The sequence below is a fragment of the Rhea pennata genome, chromosome 6 (assembly GCF_028389875.1).
Source record: "Rhea pennata isolate bPtePen1 chromosome 6, bPtePen1.pri, whole genome shotgun sequence".
NCBI classification, from domain to species: Eukaryota; Metazoa; Chordata; class Aves; order Rheiformes; family Rheidae; genus Rhea; species Rhea pennata.
The window spans coordinates 6,794,891-6,801,041 of NC_084668.1; positions in this window are offsets into that span (position 1 = coordinate 6,794,891).

Sequence of the window (6,151 nt, forward strand, 5' to 3'; positions counted from 1 at the left end):
TGAGAAGTTAACATTGGACACCTCCTTACAGATCAGTAATAAAATTTGGTAGTAGCTCACTGTATTTAGCCATGTTCTGGTGATGTAAAATGAAAGGTCTGATTTTGATTAAAATTAAAGTATTGAAGTGCTAGTAGAAGATTTCTGGCAATATAGCTACATAAGAATATATCACAATTCTAGTAGCAACCTGATAATTAAAGTTTTGTCTCAAGTGTGAAACCTCTTGCGTATAATAGGATACTGGGACTTCTGCAGTTGAAATGATAAATGGAAGCAAACATTTTCATTCCTTATCTGTAGACACTTAGGTAAAGGAACCAGCATTAAAGCTCAATTCAGTGTAGTGCTTTGTATTCTCAAAACTAATATCTGTTGTTTTTTGCATCAGTAAACACATTAATCAGAAGGAGGAATATAGAAAACATTATTCAATGATCCAATAAAATTCTATGTTATGAAGTTAGTAACGAACAAAAATTGATAGATGAATGAGAACAGTGGTATCGGATAAAAAACACAGCCTTCCAATACACTGGTTATGGTGTTTGAATGATTTTCAGAATTTAAGTATGAAAAACTATTCTAACCTATTCTATTTTACAGGGTCCTCTGAACTCTTACCGTATAAATTTTTACCACAGTACTTAAATACTGAATGGATCTGTAATTTTCTCTGACATGAGAGGGAACCCCTAATTAAAACAGGGAACTGTATATTTGGGAGAACTATGTGAATTTTTTTCCAGAGTTGTTAAAGTTTCTAGGGATATTTTTATAGCATTAAAATAAGCCAAATTACTACATTTAAATGTTATTTCTCATTGTAAAGGTGTTACTGTCCTCTTCTATTTCTTTTTGCATATCTTGCACGCTTTATTTTGATGCCTTTTCTTCCTACGAATCTTCATTCCATAAAAACTGGTAAGTTGTTAGCAGGAGTTTTTCTTTCTTTCCTAAGATCTGTCAACATTTTTTTTTTACTTAATTTTAAAAGTATTTCAAGTTTTAATGAAAACAGAATGGCAACAGGAAATCAAAATGCTTCTGATTAAAAGCAAAGAAAAAAAATTAGTTTCCAATTTGCATTTTTTTCCCCAGAAATGTCCATGTTAAATGCTTGTGGTCAAGCAGTGCAACAGATGTGGATGATACTGTGCTCGGAAGTGCATGTGTCCTTAGTCAGACTTGGATCTTCGTGGTTTTCTGTGTGTTCATCTGGAAACAAGGCTTATGCAACCACACTGTTTCTGTGTTAACTTACTAAAAACTTTTGAACATACTGGCCAGCCAAAGCTGACAAAGGAATAAATGATTATTCCTAGAAATTTCATGAAAATAGTTGGCCAAGTAGAGCGACCTAATCAGTCTGAGAAAGTACTTATCTGTGGGACACAAAACTCCGTTTAAATCAAATTGCCTCACTTTGATTTAAACTAAAGATACTGACCCATTTTCTCCAGTTTCTGTAAAATCTGAAAAGCCCCCTTAAATAAATAATTTTAAATTGTGACAAGTATTTGGTAAAGATGACTACTGGAACATAAGATCTTTTTGTGGATTTGGTCAACAACCCATGTTTTCCTAGCACTATAATCCTGAAAAGCTGATGCAATTTGTGCAATTTGTGAATTTCTGTTTCCTGGAAAAGTCAAATGGAAAGTTTCTGTTTTCAGTGTAAGTCCATTGGCTTCAGTGGATTTTCTTTTGATTTATGTAAGTATAAATGAAATCAGAGAGGACTCTGTAGAATATGTTATAGTTTACACAAAAGGGATTTACTGCAAGGACTCATCAAAAGAATTTTTCAAAATAATTTATAGAACTGTTTACTGACTATAGTTGACCTTCAGAATTGCTATTAAAAATTCACTCTAAGGACTACTCTGTATATTTAACTAAAATCTCAGTCTAGAAAGGCTATCCAGTACATTTTTACCTGGTATCTATGTTTTCCTCTCAATTTGAATGAAAGACAGAAATTGATAGCTAGAAAATAAAAATAGAGCTTTTCCAAATGGAAATGTCAATAAGAAGTCAAATAGTTTTTGATGACTAGTCTTATTTTATGCCTTTAAATATCCACCAGACCCAACACACTACACTGGGTAATACTTTATTCCTTCCTGTTTCCATAATGTGTTTTAATAGTCATCGTGTTTCCAAGGGTTTGTCCTGACTGGGTTTATTAGAGTATATTAGATAATTTTAGTTTATGTACCAGTTGTGTGATTAAGGTCTACACCTCCTTGTGTGTGCAGAAGTGGAAACTGTTTGTTTTTATTAGGAAAAAAGTTCCCTTTAACCACATGCTTCTTAGGCTATGATACTGCCTTGCTTTTGTAGGGTAGGAATACACTTTGAAAAAATGTTAGGACATTGTGGCTAATCCTTTTCAATGATGCTCTTTTACAGCCTAATCAAGATAAACCCCAGGAGGGAAGGAGAGGTTTGTGAGATGGATCTGTGCCCTGTGTGGTTTTTCGAATGGATTAGAAGTCCATTTTATTAACAGAGTGCAGTGTAGTATGAAATAAACCTGAAAGCGTATGGTTTTGCCCTGCCTGAGAGCCATACGTTGAAGATCTGCTGTGATTTTTCACACTCCCAGCCTCCCACTGCCAGGAAGCATCAGTGGTGCTTGGCTTCCCATGGGAAGGCACCCTGCTCTTTCCTCTGATGCTAAGAGTCGGGCAGATACAGCCCTACATGTCTGTGGGTGAAGAGCAGCAGCACTTCTAAGGGCTGGTCCTTTGCCATTCCCAGATCTGGCTATGGGTAGGAGGACCTGTTGCCATGCACAGACCTCTGAGGTATTTGGTTTTCAGGCAGTGTTTCCAGCTCAAATGGGATTCCCAGTCTCTTCTGGAAAAAAATGACAGGCTCACTTGGTTACTTGTCATTCTGAAAGTCTGCCTCAGTGACTACTGTGGATAATCCTTGGGTGGACTATGCTATTTATTTGTAAATTAAATTTTATTAGAGGAAAACTTGTGTGCACTTTCTTCCCCATTATAGCTTTTTCTCTTGAAGGAGAAACAGCTTGATCCCAAGACCTACAGGTGAATCTGCTAGATAAAGGTAAGTTCTGGTTGATCTACCAGAGTCCTGGGACAATTTCTAGTATCTATCCCTTTTTGTGACCCCCTGCTTCTTCCTACACAGCTCTCTGGAATACAGAGGGATAGGTTTTGTTCTCTTTAAAGTGAAGTGTCCTAGTTTGGCCCTCCACAACAGGCAGCCAACACCAAGGGGCAAGAGGAACATGTATGTGGGTATCCATTCAGGCATGTCATGCAGAACGGTCTTACCCGTGTTACAAACTGAGCACACGAGCTCCTCACATGCATCATCTAAAAGATCCCATGTAATTCCCTGGAATGCTGTTACATTTCTTAGCATTTATTTCTAAGAGCTTCAAAAACATTTTAAGCCAGTTTCAGCTGCTCTGTCAGGAATTCAGTAAGCACTGCAACCACTGAAGCAATTAAAAAAATTGCACAGAAGGTAATTAAAAGCCTTACTGGTTCTTGCTATTAGACTGACATTTTAAATGCCTCTAGATGTTTTATTGTGCCAATAACCTATTTCCCTAGTCTCAAAGAGAAATACAACTGACATCAGTAATTTACTAAAATATTCTACAGGTATTGTAACATTCCGACTAAAAATCTATATTAAATCACCATGGTTTTCTGTTCCATGTGGTCCTTGTTGCATACCTTAATGAAAGAGTGGTTATTTGTTGATGAATATTAGAGCTCAGTCTCCTGTTCTCATTCCCTGTGGTCAGCTCTGTAATACTTGTATTGCTTGTACACAAAGAGATGTGCTCTGGTTTTCATAAGCATGCAGGATGGAGGGAGTTGGGAAGAGATTTTTTTTTCTTCTGTACAGCAGTATAGCAGAAGTCTTGGGGTATTCCTCGGGGAGATGGGAATGGACTTCCCAGCAGGGACAGTCTTTACAAATGAGTATGGCTGTAGATAATGTGATTCACTGCTGTCCAGAAGGCCTGTAAAGAACTAGCTGGATATCTCTGGAGTGTGTCTCCCTTCTCAACTCTTGTTTTTGCAGGCAGCCTAACAGAAGGACCCTCAGCCTTGATTCAGTTCCCAGAGCTACCGAAGTTAGGTTGCCTTATTATATCAAAAGCCTTGTCACAAAGCACTCATACATGTTCTCTTCCCAATTCCCATGTGTACCCAAAAATGAAAGCTGGCAGGATATTAGACAGTTTTCTAGCTTTCATTTCTAGGTCCAAACAGGGACTTTATAAGGATGTGGGGAAAATATTTTATACAGCATTTTCCATCTGAGCCTCAAAATGCAAACAAACTAATTCAATGACTTCTTCGATGTGCAAATTAACTACTATTACTCACCACCAAAAGGAAGTTTAGGGTAATCCACATGACAGAGAAGAAGAGAACTGGAGGCTGCCTGAAATTATTCAGCAATTTAGGTAGAGTAAGGTAAATAAAATCCAGCTCTCCTGACGTATTTTTTCTCCTTTTTTAAATTTGTGTTATATAGGAGATCCCACTGGAATATAAAATCAAATCAAGTTTCAAGTATTTTACATTTACCTATAAACCATACAGAAGACTATAGCAAACTGCCTTGCATTATAGATCGTATGATGTCTTAATGATAAAGATTGACCTGAATTATTCTGACATACAAGCATCAGGAGCAGAATTATGGATGAGCTTTCAACTTTTACTATATTTCTTCTCTTCTGGGTAGTTGATTCATTCCTTACCCTGAATGTGATGTAAACAGGAGTATTTTGAAAGGAATTTCAGCAATAAACAAATGCATACATATTTCTGTGATCCGTGAGAAAGCGTACATAAGCTAGCTTACATTGACCTCTGTGATGTCTTTTGATTCAAGTCTTGCTGATCAATGCTACATGTCCCTACAGTTTGCATCAACGAGAACATAAAATAACAAAACTCTCTTGGCACTAATCTCTGAAGCCAAGTCTAATTCTCTTTTTTAATGAGGCATTGAATTATTCCATACAGTGAGATCCCTGTCAGTTTGTAGCATAGCTCTTTGCATGCTGTTTTGCCACTAGAGATAAACAATCAGTAAGACTGATCAGGCAGGCAATCAGTTAAACGAATCTCAGCAGCAAAAAAATGCACTGCTGAAGATGAAATAGATATTTTCATATTTCATACATAATGAAAAAATATATTGTGTGAATACAATGACTGATGCTACCTAATTACTGGAGAGTTAGCTTTTGCTTACATTATTTATTTTCCAGAGCTGCAATTGGTGGGAGGTCTAGGGATTAGAGGATCCATGGTCAATTCCCCTGTTTTGCCAGGGATTTGACCTTGAGTCGTTTACTTTTTCCTCCTTACCTCAGCCCTTCCCTCATTATAGAGGCAGAAATAATGGTGTTATCCAGCTTTATCCTGCTCCTTTGAGATGTTCTGAGGGATAGCTACATTTAGAAAATACTTTTAAAATACTATGTTCATTGAGGACCTTGCAGTAAATAAAAATGAGAGAAGGTTACAAATAGCTACTAGTAAAATACTGCCCAAGGGAAACAGTAACACTGAAATTGTCATAGGAATGTGTTTTAACCAGATCTATAATATTTTTAAATGTGGTAAGTTCAAGGCATTACTGATCGCCCTTTAAAAGCACAGCCTAGGTGCAAAGGCATATTCTCTGCACACTTCACCATGCATAGGCCTTAACTCATGAACCCTGCAACATCTGCCAGGGGCACCACCCCAGGGCAAGGGATGGTCCTTCTTCTCAAGGGAACAGGGAAACAGGCAAGGAGCTGATTACTTCTGTGAGAAACATGAGGCAGGCAGCTACTGTGGTGGCCATCCTCTTCAAGGAAAGATCCAGGCTAGAAGTCTGTGAGAGATGTCACTGTAGATGTCACTAAGAAGCAGCAGACAGGTCACTATGGATATGTGACACTGCTTAGCTCGTTATGTAGCGGATAAATATTTCAGGGAAGAATGGTGTCCTTGTAGTAAACAGTCTTAAAAGAAGACATGCCAAAAACCATAACCCAACCACATGCTCCTCACCTCTGCCCCTCCTACCTACCTACCGTCATCTCTGTGAGCACCTTAACAAAATACTCAGGAACTGCTTCCCCTTAAGT